This window comes from Rhinopithecus roxellana, chromosome 13 (genome assembly GCF_007565055.1).
Source record: "Rhinopithecus roxellana isolate Shanxi Qingling chromosome 13, ASM756505v1, whole genome shotgun sequence".
Taxonomy (NCBI): Eukaryota; Metazoa; Chordata; class Mammalia; order Primates; family Cercopithecidae; genus Rhinopithecus; species Rhinopithecus roxellana.
The window spans coordinates 129,947,547-129,961,351 of NC_044561.1; the positions used below are offsets into that span (position 1 = coordinate 129,947,547).

The 13,805-nt window shown below is 48.1% G+C and overlaps 1 pseudogene; it reads right to left on the bottom strand.

Moving 5' to 3' along the window:
• Window positions 1-951: 951 nt before the first annotated feature.
• Window positions 952-2,168, bottom strand: LOC104662369 (annotated as a pseudogene).
• Between the last annotated feature and the right edge of the window lie 11,637 nt (window positions 2,169-13,805).

A 13,805-nucleotide genomic window follows, 5' to 3' on the forward strand; every position in this document is an offset into this window, starting at 1 on the left:
TAGATCCCTCAAATGCACAGTTTACAGTAGGGTTTGCTCTCCTATGAGAATCTAATGCAGCTGCTTATTTGACAGGAGGCAGAGCTCAGGTGGTAATGCTTGCTCACCTGCCACTCACTTCCTGCTGTGCGGCCTGGTTCCTAACAGGCCACAGACCAGTACCAGTCCATGGCCCAGGGGCTGGGGACAGCTGTCCTATAGGGAACTTTGTTGGTCAGTGTTCCTGTCCATGTATACACAGCCCACGGTGTGTCCTGCCATTTCAGGGAGAGTCCCACTGGGGAACAGGACCATATAGGGTTGTCCAGGAAGCCCATGTCACTTACAGAAATGAACCAACTTGGTCCTGTATTTGTAAATGTGAAACCACATTCAGGGCATCATAAGACATCTACAGAAAACAAATGTCACAAAAAGGGAAGAATCAAAGTAAATAAACTGAATACTTCATACTGGAATGATACGAGATATTTCCAGGGAAGGATTTTATTTTTTAAGAGAATTAAATCGTTTATTGATTACACATGATAATGGATGATACACAAGCTTCATTCCCATCTATAATTTTATCTGGTACCATTATTCAATTTAGATATATTGCATAGGATGTGCCAACAATCACTTTTATAACCAGTAATTCCATGATTTTGCTTGGGTAATCCCTTTTAATGGTGAACTTCAGGTCACAACAGTAACTATCAGTTCAACTACACTAAGGTTTCCGAAGACAATGGCTTCTCCACCCAGGCAGGTTGTATATAAATTCCAAATAGAACCTGGCATCACCCTGAAGGAATTCTAACTTCACACTGTTGGGGAAATTTACCAAGATGGCTTCAGAGTAGACTAACTTTACACAGCATATTTTAAAAAAGACATTTATTCAGTGTCACGATCAGACTATTACATTTAGCAATCAACAGCATGGGTGCAAAAAAAAAAAAAAAAATCTACATTAAAACTTTACACTTTCCACAGAACAGAAACTAAAATAACCTGTTATACAATTAGTCACAAATACAGTCCTCAAGTTTTTTGCCCATACACATGAGTATTTGTCTAAAACATGTCTTCTCTGTAGCAGCTAGGCCCTGCCACCACTGTGCTTGGCTGAGTTCACAAATCTGTTGTAATCTGTAGCTTCCCTGTCACTTCTCTGACTCTCCTCTCCTGCTAAGCTTTGTTTCCTAATTAAAATCTTCTGCCACTGCCATAGCTACTGCTGCTGCTGGAACCGCCATAGCCACCTTGGTTTCATGGTTTTGCAAAGTATTGGCCTCCACCGCCATAGGGGCCAGAGCTTCTGCCTCCAAAATTTCCTCCCTTCATGGGTCCAAAATTTGAAGACTGATTGTTGTAATTGCCAAAATCATTGTAGCTTCCACCACCTCCAAAATTGCTTCCATCATTACCAAATCCATTATAGCCATCCCCACTGCCACCATATCCACCACCACCACGGCTGCACCAAAGCCACCACGACCGCCGAAGTCTCCTCTACGACCGAAGTTGTCATTCCCACCGAAACCACCTCCACGACCACCACCAAAGTTTCCAGAACCACTTCGACCTCTCTGGCTGGAAGAAGCACTCGCCATCTCTTGCTTTGACAGGACTTTCCTAACTTCACGGCTGTGGCCATTCACGGTATGGTGTTTCTGAATGACGATCTTATCCACGGAGTCATGGTCGTCAAAGGTTACAAAGGCAAAGCCCCTTTTCTTGCCACTGCCTCAGTCAGTCATGATTTCAATCACTTCAGTTTTCCCACACTGTTCAAAATAATCTCTTGGGTGATGTTCTTCAGTGTCTTCTTTAATGCCACCAACAAATATCTTTTTCACAGTTAAGTGGGCACCTGGTCTTGGAGAATCTTCTCTTGAGACAGCTCTCTTTGGTTCCACAACTCTTCCGTCCACCTTGTGTGGCCTTGCATTCATAGCTGCATCCACCTCCTCCACAGTGGCATATGTGACAAACCCAAAGCCCCTGGAACGCTTGGTGTTTGGATCTCTCATTACCATACAGTCCGTGAGTGTTCCTCATTGCTCAAAATGGCTCCTCAGGCTCTCATCGGTTGTTTCAAAGCTCAACCCTCCAATGAAGAGCTTCCTCAGCTGTTCAGGCTCTTTAGGAGACTCTGACTTAGACATGACGGCAGGGAGAAGAGAGACTTTAATGATGCTTCTTCGGCGGCATCCACGGGCAGAAAGGAGCAAGCTGATGAACGTATCTGCCCGGAAGGATTTTTTTTTAAGTTTTCATTCTAGTTTGTATCTTGAGGAATATTTGAGAGACTGTCACATCAACAAAATGAGAGTAGATTATTGTGAAAATTGAGCAGTTGCAGAACAAGAAATGTTCTTGACAATGCAAAATATAATTACATTTGAGAATTTCAGTGAATGAAAAATGAAATAGACATGGCTGATGATAAAGTTAGTAATATGGAAGACAGAATTGAAGAAATCTCCTAGAATGTAGGATGACTAGATAAAACTAGAAATTAGAAAAGTGGAGATAGAAGAGAATAAATCTAGAAGGTCCAGCCTCTGTAAATGAGCATTTCAAAAGAAGAGAAGAGAAAGATTGGAGGAGGAAGAAATAGTAAAAGGAAGGAGAACATTTTATTGCATATCTTGACTTGAGTCTTCAGTTTATGTAGTTCCATCTGGTGCCAATTGCAATGCATACTTACAAACATCAGAGAGAATTTTAAAAGTTTAAGAATAAAGAGGCCAGGCGCGGTGGCTCAAGCCTGTAATCCCAGCACTTTGGGAGGCTGAGACGGGCAGGTCACGAGGTCAGGAGATCGAGACCATCCTGGCTAATACGGTGAAACCCCGTCTCTACTAAAAAATACAAAAAACTAGCCGGGCGAGGTGGCGGGCACCTGTAGTCCCAGCTACTCGGGAGGCTGAGGCAGGAGAATGGCGTAAACCCGGGAGGCGGAGCTTGCAGTGAGCTGAGATCCAGCCACTGCACTGTAGCCTGGGCGACAGAGCGAGACTCCATCTCACAAAAAAAAAAAAAAAAAAAGAATAAAGACTGCAGGCTTTTGGAAATAATAATTTTAAAAGTGGTCAATTACAAAACATTGAAAATCATATTAATATCAGATTTGTTGTGTATTTGGATGCCAGAAGATGATAAAGATACGTCTTCCATGTTCTGAGGGTAAAGTACTTTCAGCTGGGATTATTAATATAGATAAGCAAAGATGCTCTTAGATATTTAAGATTTTGAAAATTTGCAAATCATATACTCTATGTGAAAAAATTACCCAAAGATATATGGCCATCTTTTCAAAAGAAATCTAAGAAAGAGGATGGCATAAAGTTTTTTTTGAGGCGGAGTCTTGCTCTGTCACCCAGGCTGGAGTGCAGTGGCACGATCTCAGCTCACTGCAAGTTCCGCCTCCCGGGTTCACACCATTCTCCTGCCTCAGCCTCCCGAGTAGCTGGGACTACAGGCACCCGCCACCTCGCCCAGCTAAGTTTTTGTATTTTTAGTAGAGACGGGGTTTCACCATGTTAGCCAGGATGGTCTCCATCTCCTGAACTCGTGATCCGCCTGCCTCGTCCTCCCAAAGCGCTAGGATTACAGGCTTGATCCACCGCACCCGGCAACATAAAGATTTTTAAAAGTGGCAGTTGGCAGTTATACTGAAGAGGCAAGGGATACTAGAAAGGCACTTAAAGAGTTATCTATGAAATATGACACTTGGAAAATTCTCCTTTGTGCTGTAACGGTTCCGCGACTCGAGATCACATTTTCTTCTCCATGAGTCTATTCACATTTAGTTCCTTGGTGAATACTGTTCTAAACTTTAGAACAGAATAATGAGAAATGGTAGCTAATAGTTATTGATACCACATATCAGGTACTGTTACAAGCACTCAACATGAATTAACGTTAAATTTTTTGATTCTTCATCTTCATGACAACTTTATGAAGCAGTTACTATCATTATCTGCACTTTTACTCATGAGAAAACTGGAACACACAGAGGTTAAGTAACTTGCCCGAAGTTATACAGCAAGTAAGTGGCAGAGGTGGGAATTGAAATCAGACTAACCTCCGGGTCCATGATTTAAAATTTTATAACTAACGTGGATGGGAGAGGAGGAAGAACGCACAAAGGTCAGAATAATAGCACTAATTTCCTTATCTTTCAATGGAAGGAATCATTCGATACCATCTAAAACTGATAAATCAAGAAGTAGAAGTAGACATATTATTAAAGGTAGATTTTGCCATCAGAAAACTAGAAAAGCCAAAATCAAGAATTAATACCACTGAAAAATGAGCTTGGGAGTAGTCTGGCAGAAGAAAACTTTGTTATGCTTCTCTTTAATATTGAAAAAAAGTTTCACCCTGTGTATATATTATTGCTACCATTTTAGAAACCAGTTCAATTTTCAAAAAAGATTTGATCCTGTAAGTTTACTGAGTCACCTTGACAATCCTGAGTGGAAGGTGAGAACACTGGCCTAAGAGTTGTGGTGAAGTGTGGCACCCACCTATAATTTCCCGCTTGGCCTGCCCATCTTAGTACAGGCAAGTATCCCTCCATTCCCAGGAAAAGTCTGACTGGCAAAGAGATTTCCAAGTTCAGAGCCTGGGGAGACACAGCCTTCCAAAAGGAAGCCCTAAGATTCCCGGGCCATGACTGTGTTTGCCTTTCTCCTCCCAGAGGGTGAGGGTGACGGATCCTGGGGCCCTGGGAATATTGGGAGGAAGGATTCCAGACATTGGAAATAGAGTTGCCAACAGGGGTACTCTGGGCATGTATAAAGCCCAAGTCTAGGCCTGGCAATGTCCTCAACGTCCCCAGAAGACATCGTGGGGGTCAAATTGCTCTAGCTTTGGGGTCTTTTTCAAGCTCACACATTGACTATTCGCAGGGCCTGCAATCCTTCAGCCTTCTGCCACCCCTCCCCACCCACCAGTGTTGGTTTTCGCCTTGGCTGCAGGCCTCCGGGGTTCCAGGCCCCTGGACTCCATCCCTGTGATTCTCACAGTGAGTCATGGTGGCTCTGCTGTGCCGTCCTCGCTATCTCGGGGAACCGGAGATCCCCCTTAATTCCCTCCAGCTGTGTCTCTACAGGGCTGAGGTCATCCATTCTGGCTCAAGAGGAAAGCAGAGAGTTTGTTGTGTCTTTGTTTCATTCAAATGGTTTGGACGGTGACTCACTCCATTTCTTCTCTCTTTTCTTTTTAAACCAGGGCACCGTCTGGGAGTCGTTTTTGATTAGAAGTTGACCTCAGAAATATGCTCACATCATTTTGAAAGCATCTTCCAGCACCACAGAAATCGACTCAGATGGAGAAAGGACACTGAGTGGATGGGGGCCAGGATGGGGCGTGGACGCTCTGCCTCTGCCGGAGACAAGGCCTTCCCACAGGCTCCCCGGGGTGTTGCCAGCCTGAGTCAGAGGTAAGAGGCCAGCCCTGTCACGCCCCCATACACTTATGTATTGACCTGGGGCCAGCACTGGGGATGGCGATGACCATCATCATCACCATCATCATCGTCAACACTAGCTACTATTATCAAGTGCTTATTCCAACCCACATGGTTTCTAAGGGAGTCACATGAAGTGACCTCACGTCATTCTCACAGCATCCTGCCAGGCAAGTACCATTGGTATTTGCCATCTGAGTAGTGTCACCATCTGAGGTCCTGCTCAGGAGTTGGGCATGTCGGTGCATAAGGTCATGCCCTTGACCCACTTGGTGTAGGACCCTCCAGTGGGTGGAGTCACAGGTCTCATTATGAATGTGAAGCTCCCAAGGCAAGGTCTGCGCAGCCCTGAGGCAGCAGGTATGACCCTGGTGAGGTGGGAGAGGGAGGTCAGAGGTTGTAAGCTGGACGTGAGTCAGGTCAGAGGTTCAGTGGTATCTGGGACGTGGCTCCAGGAGGTGGACTGTTAGCTGCACAAGGATGGAGGGTGGCAGAAAGCTATGCTTTACTGAGGGTTTTGCTATCTGTTTTGTTTTGTTTTTCTTCTGTGTGCCTGGAAGCATGCAGACAGGCACGACATGTCCATTTCCCCTGCAGGCTACTGGAAGAGATAAGGCTGGGAGGTGGATCACACTTTCCACCTTGAGATAGACACAGAGAACCCAAGCAGAAGAATCCAACCAGGGGATTAGGGAAAGCTCCCTGAGGGTACTGGCTTTGGAGCTGGGGGATGTGGGATAGACCTCTACACAGAGAAGACCAGGCACCTGTGTGCGGGGGAAGAAGTTGCTCCACTTGGCAAGTGCACAGCTGCGGGAAGGAGACTCCAGGAAACAAAATCCAAACAGTAGGCTCATGGTGAAGACAGATGCGGTGTCTCATGCCTCTGAATGGGTGTTGGGCGGATGCTTTGCAAGGCAGGAAGAGCCAAGCTGGCCACTCTTCCAGCAAAAGCAGCTCATCGGTCAGGTGCAGTGGCTCACACCTGTAATTCCAGGCTGGGGCGGGTGGATTACTTGAGGTCAGGGGTTCAAGATCAGCCTGGCCAACATGGTGAAACCCTGTCTCTACTGAAAATACAAAAATTAGCCAGCCGTGGTGGCACACCCCTGTAGTCCCAGCTATTCAGGAGGCTGAGGCAGGAGAATCACTTGAACCTGGGAGACAGAGGTTGCAGTGAGCCAAGATCGTGCCACGGCATTCCTGCCCGGGCTGCAGAGTGCGGCTCTAAGCAGTTCGTCGAATGGAGCCTTGCAGCACTGCCATCTTGGAAGCCCCTTTGCAGGCTGCATGAATGTTGCTCAAGCATCTCTGCTTGGTCAATGTATTCCTTTTCTGAGGCTGCCATGACAGATTACCACACACTGGATGGCCCAAAGCAATCCTTTCACAGCTCTGGGAGCCAAAAGTCCAAAATCCATGTATCAGCAGGGCTGCGCTCCCTCTGAAAGCTCCACAGGGGAATCTTGGCCAGCTTCTGATGGCTCCAGGGGTTCTTAGCTTGTGATAGTAGAATTCCAGCCTCTGTCTCCATCTTCTCCTGAACGTCTCCTCCATGTCTGTGATCTCTTTTCTTCTTTAAAGACACTTGTCGTTAGGTTTAGGGCCCACCCAGATCATCCAGGATGATTTTACCTTGAGATCATTAACTTAATTCCATCCACAAAGACCCTTTTTCCAAATAAGGTTACTTTTTTTTTTTTTAACTGGATTTGTCTTTTGTGGGGCAGGGGTTGGAGGGAGTCATCACCATTTAACACCCTCTAGTCTATGAGGTCTATTCCCCGCCCTGCAACTAAGTGGGAGTTCCTGGAGAATAGCAATTGTGTGTTCATTCCTTCCTTCCTTCATTCCTTCATTCTTATGTCCCACAAATATTGATGCAACACCTACTGTGTTCCAGACAGACTGCAAGGCCCTGGGGATACAGCCGCAATCCCAACAGATCTGATGCCTGCTCTCACGGAACTGACTTTGCACTGGGGGAGGCCAACTCCACGAACACAGAAACTGGATGACATATTGGAGGGAGAGCTGTAAAGGAGCAAGCAGAGAGCAAGAACAACAGTGTTGCCATGGGGCGGGTAGAAACGCTGTAGCCAGGCAGGGCCTCTCCGAAGGTATAACAGATAAGCTGAGCCCTGGGTGTTGAGAAGGACCAGCCTCAGGAGCAGGGCACCTCTGCGGCAATGCCTAGTGCAGAGGCTTAGAGAAGACATGGGCACGTGCACCAGGCATCCCATGGGCAGGGCTACCCAAGTTCCATATGCGTGTGGAGAGGTCCTGCAGGGCCTGGGTGTGTGACGAGGATGAACAAAGTGGGTGGAGGTTAATGCCACAGTGAGGGGCGGATGGTGGCCAGTTGACAACACGTGCCCCCATCAAAAGGGTGATTGCTACTCAGCTCTGACTCACGGTCACCAAAAAGGATGTGGGGTGAGTGTGGCCACATCATCTAGTTCTTCAAAAGAAAATAGAAATCTAAACATTTTTTTTGGTACAGACATCTGTATTTCAAGTGCTTTTTTAAAAGAAGGAAAAAGAGGCCGGGCGTGGTGGCTCATGTCTGTAATCCCAGCACTTTGGGAGGCTGAGGCTGGCAGATCACTTGAGGTTGGGAGTTTGAGACCAGCCTGGCCAACATGGAGAAAGCCCGTCTCTACTGAAAATACAAAAGAATTAGCTGGGCATGGTGGCAGGTGCCTGCAATCCTAGCTACTCGGGAGGCTGCGGAGTGAGAATCACTTGAACCCGGGAGGCGGAGGTTGCAGTGAGCTGTGATCATACTACTGCACTGCAGCCTGGGTGATAGGGCAAGACCCTGCCTATAAAAAAAGAAAGAAAAAGAAAATACTGGGTGGATGAAACAAAAAACATCCCCAAGCCAGGTCCAACCTGCGGGTCACCAGTTTGCAGCCTTTGGGTGGAAAGCCAGATTGGACTGCAGCAGCCTAGTACTCAAGGAGAGGGCATGGCAGGGAGAGGAGACAGCAGCGGAAAGGCCTGAGCTGGGACAGTCGAAGAGCTGTGAGCGGCTTGCTATGGCTGAAACGTAGTTTGAGTGTGACCACATTGCAAGGGTCTCGGAGCCTTGGTAAAAGGAAAGGGTTCTCTTCCCCAGGGATGTGGCACAGTGTCCATTCCCTGTGCTTTTCCTCATACAGTGTCTTCCCTCCTTTCTCTGCATGTCTACGTTCTGACCGTAGCGCCACTTTTTCCAGTCCCCTGGTCCCCCTCCCACCCACCATCAAGATAGGATCTCTCGCTCCTGGGGAGCACCTACTGCACTTCGCTTTCATTCACTCATTTTTAAAAATTTATTATTTATTTATTTGTTTGTTTATTTATTTTGAGATGGAGTCTTACTCTGTTGCCCAGGCTGGAGTGCAACAGCACGATCTCGGCTCACTGCAACTTCCACCTCCCAGGTTCAAGTGATTCTCCTGCCTCAGCCTCCCAAGTACCTAGGATTACATGCATGCACCACCACGCACAGCTCAGTTTTGTATTTTTAGTAGAGACGGGGTTTTGCCATGTTGGCCAGGCTGGTCTCTAACTCCCGACCTCAGATGATCTGCCTACCTCGGCCTCCCAAAGTTCTAGGATTATAGGTGTGAGCCACCATGCCCAGCCTCATCATTCATTTATGTGTTCATTTACTCAGCAAATATTAGAGTGCCTGCTCTGTGTCATGGGGGTTGGAGGTGGGGGACTGAGGACACAGAAGTCAGCCCAAGGAACACAGTGGGAGCCCACACAGAGTCCTCATCTTCAGGGAACTCAGAGTCCAGCAGGGGCAAGATGGGTTACACGATCACACAGCACATGTTAAGCTATAACTTCAGTGGGTTCTGGGAGGAGAAGTGCTGAGGTGGGAGCTGGGTAAGGCCAGAAGGTCTTCCCAGAGGAAGGGGCAAGGGCTGAGCTCTGAGGGTGCATCTGAGTTATCCCAAAGGCACTGGAAGCATTGGACAACTCAGCTTTACTCCAGGAGGCAACGTGCTAATGCGTGCCCTTGGAAAGCATTACTGTCTCAAAGGGGCTGGAGGGGCTGTTGTGGCCGTCTGGTGAGAAAGGACGGAGACTGGATCACAGGACGGGATTGGAGTGTGGCCATGTAGATGTGGAGAGATGTGGGAGGAGTCCAGAGACTCAGAGCAGGCATGAAAACCATGGCGTGTCCTTGCTTCCACTCCCCTCTGAGATAGAAGCTCTGGATGTCAGAGATGGTTTCCTTGCCGGGGTACCCAATTCAGCAACAAAGAAGTGTGACCTAATGGTTGGGATCAGACTGCCCCAAATCGAGCCTCCAAGACTTGACTTCTTAGCTGTGTGATCTGTAAAATGATGACAGCAACAGCAGTACCACTCAGGGTTGTCCTGAGGTCTCGGTGAATGATCTCTGAACTGCGGAACACATGGTACCCACTCACTAAGCGAGAACCAGCCTTCACGAAAGAGTATTTACGTGTTAACAATGTCATTCACATGTCAGCATGTAACCGCCAGTGGGTTCATTTTGCCACTGTCCAGATAGAGCCAATGTATCAAGATGGGAATTGCAACAGAGAAAGAGTTTAATTCACGCAGAGCTGGCTGAATGGGAGAGGGGAGTTTCATTATTACTCAAATCAGTCTCCCTGATTACTGATTTGATTATGCAAATCAGTCTCCTTTAAAAACCCTGGGGTTTTTAAAGGATAATTTGGTGGGCAGGGGGCCAGGGAGTGAGGAGTGCTGACTGGTTGGGTTAGAGATGAAATCAGGGGGTCAAAGCTGTCCTTTTGCACTGAGTTGGTTCCTGTGTGGGGGCCACAGGACCAGATGAGCCAGTTTATCAATCTGGGTGAATCCCAGCTGATCCATCGATTGCAGGGTCTGAAAAGTCCCTCAAACACCAATCTTAGATTTTAGAATATCAGTGTTACCCATAGGAGAAATTGGGAAGTTTAGGGAGCTTTTGGGCTCTGGCTGCGTGACTCCTGAGCATAAGTTAACTTCTAATCTTGTGGCTCATTTGCTAGTTTTACAAAGGCAGTCTGGTCCCCAGGCAAGAAGGAGGTTTATTTCAGGAATGGACTGTTATCATCTTTGTTTCAAAGTTAAACGATAAACTAAGTTCCTCCCAAAGTTATCTATGCCCAGGAATGAACAAGGGCAGCTTGGAGGTGAGAAGTAAGATGAAGTCGGTTAGGTCAGATCTCTTTCACTGCCATGACTTTCTCATTGTTACCATTTTTCCAAAAGTGATTTCAATCAGAGCAGTGCCCCAAACATTTTTTGTTTTTGTTAAAAATTTGAAGGATATTTATTTTAGAAAACAGAACATCAAAATAGCCATCACGCAAAACTCCGAAGTGTCTTAGACTTCCTTACTCTTACTGTACGGCATTATGTTGAGTTTGAATTAATTAGGGGGCATGGGGCATCCTCGTCACCTCAGGATTTGTGGTGGCTTTAAAAGTCTCCAGAGAGGCCTGGTAGCAGTTCCCAGGGATGTGTGCCATTGTCTGGGACAGAGCAAGTCGAGTTCATTGAGCCACAGCCTACGGTCCAGGGACCTGACTTGGCTGGAGGCCGGACGTGTCCTACTTCTCTTAGCACATGGACAGAGGTCAGGGAAAGGTTGACCCGGGGTCGGGGCTGGAGGAGGTTGCAGGGAAGCCTGTGGAAGCTACTCTTGCAGGGGGTCCGGGGAGAGCCCCAGGCCCTGGGTCTAAGCGTCCTCAGTGGGGCTTGGGGATCCGTACCTCTAGAGGGCAGTGGGGCTCCACCGAGAGTCCCTTCCAGTGTCTTCCCAGAGGCCAGAAAGTGCTTCTCAGCTTAGAACCGGCCTCCCTGCTCAGCATAAAGGGAAATTTCTGCCCACAGGTTGCCTTGGCTGGGTGCAGAGGATGGATCTTTCCACATCCAGTTGTTTTTGTGGGGGAAAACTTATTAGGAAGGAAAATATTTAGTGTCAGTAGCATGTGAACGTTTCCAAGCACGGAAGCCCGACAGCTGTACCTACTTAGGGGGGACCTGGGGGCTCTGGGCCACACAGAGGCCATCTCCCACCAGCCTGGCCAGGGGGAAGTCAGATTTCTAGGGTTCATAATGTTCACATGGAGAAAACGTGCATTTCCACTGAAGTGTTCTTGGCCAGACTCAGGCTTTTAGATTCCCCAAAACAAATCTCCTCGACAGTTCGCCCCTGCCTGCTCCTACTCCGAGTTCTTGCTTTGCAAAGAGAAAAGTCCCTAGATGAATTTTAGTCCAGAGATCAGAGCCCCAGAGATCAAAGCCTCATGGGCTGTACCCCCTAAGGGCCACAGAATCCCTGTTGGAGGCAAGGTTAGGGGGTGCAAGCACATCCACTTTGGGTGCACACAGACCTGGGTTCAAATCGTCACTCTGCCACTGCACAGCTGCAGGGTCACCAGCTTGTACCTTCCAGCTCATCTGAGAAATGAGGAAAGTCCCACCTTGCCCGGTGGCTGTGGGGCTCGGGAACAGAAATCCTGGAACCAGTATATCTAGCACAGCACCAGGCATATCACAGCCCCTGCCAGGAGCACCACCAGCCACACCCTCCCTGCACCCACCTCTCCTGCCCTGAGCGGCTGCTACCTTTTCCTGTGGCACCCACTGCTGAATTCTTCTGTGCTTGTGGTTTATACAGTCTATCCTTCCTGCTGGGACACAAGCTCCACTTCTGTGTCCAAAACACCCTGTTCTAGGCACAAGGTCTGCATCACAAAATACCTGTTGCTTTGGAGCTCGTCTTACAGTTCTCTGGGCCTCAGTTTCCCCAGCTGTGCAATGTGGATGATGGCATTAGAGGTGTCAGATGTGACTTCGGATAGATTGTGTGAGCAAATGTGCAAGAGCACCCAGCCCAGGCAGGCAACAGATGCCAATCCGCCTTCCCAATCAGATTTTGAGGTTGTCTTGGGCTTTACAATGGAGTCAGGAGAATCGCCACCCTCTGGAGCCAAGTGCAGCTCAGAGGGATGGGTCACTGGCCAGCCATTGATACAGACTCATCCAACAGGGCTTGGAGGTTCTCTACACAGGCGCCCTCATGTTGGATCCTCCCAGGGGCCAGGCAGGGAAGACTGAGGCCGGGAGAAACCCCAAGCCTCAGAGAGGTGGGCTCACTGGGTAAGGCTATCTTGGCTGTTCCTCTGCATAAAGCAGCTGGAGGCTGTGAAACTCCAAGGCAAGAGGTGGCCCATGAGTGACAAATGGGGAAACTGAAGGCTAAAGAAGTGTTAGTGCACCGGAGGAGGAGGGTGTCTCAGTGGGAAGAATGTGGGCTCTGGGATCAAGGAGACCTGTGTTCCAGCCTGGCTCAGTCACTCACCGTGCAGCCCCGGGGAAGCCACATCACCTCTCATTTCCTAATCAGTGAAATGGAGATAACAAGAGCCCTTGCTCTGCAGAGTGCTGGGAACGGCTCCTGCAGCGGCTGGCACCCACTTGATAAGCAGTTAGGAAAGAACAGATATTACTCTTTGTATGAGTTCTCTCTTGTTGCCATAACAAATTACCACAAAGGGCTTAAAGCAACACAAATTTAACATCTTACAGTTCCGGAGGGCAGAGGTCCTAAAATCAAAATATTGGCAGGGCTGCCTTCCTTCTGGAGGCTCTAGGGGAGATTCTGTTTCCTGCCTTTTCCAGCTCCTGGGGCCATCTGTCTTCCTTGGATCACATCACTCCGATCTCTCTGTCCCTCATTACATCTTTAACTGTCCTGCCTCCATTCCATAGGAACCCTTGTGATTCCATTAGGTCTACCTGGATAATCCACGATAATCTCCCTATCTCAGAGTTCTTAACATCATCACATCTGCAAAATCCCTTTTGCCTTATGAGGTAACATATTCACAGGCTCTGGGGATTAGGGCGGGGACCTCTTTGGGGCTATAATTCAGCCGACCACACTGCTCTTACAATGCCTCCCATCCTGGCCCTGCTCCACTGCTCCTCCAGCAGGCTCGCTCTCTCTCTCGCTCTAGCCTTGACACCAAAGGAGTGATTTAGTTCTAATTTGGGGTTCTGGTTGGATGAATTGCAGGAGAAAGCTTGTGTCTCCTCAGTCTTCCCCCATTGCCCCTGGACCATACAGGTTGTAGTCAAGGGACTTGTTAGAAGGCAGGCGGCTAGCCAAGAATTCCAGACAAAGCTGCTTGGGAAGTATCCCCATTCATTCATCAAATATCAGAGCACCTACCACATGCCTGGCACTTCTGGTCACTGTGGGCACAACTGTGGACTCGGCAGACGACTCTGCCCACAAGGAACTGACCTTCTCAGAGGAAGGCAGTTGGGAGAGTGATCCTATCATAGGCAC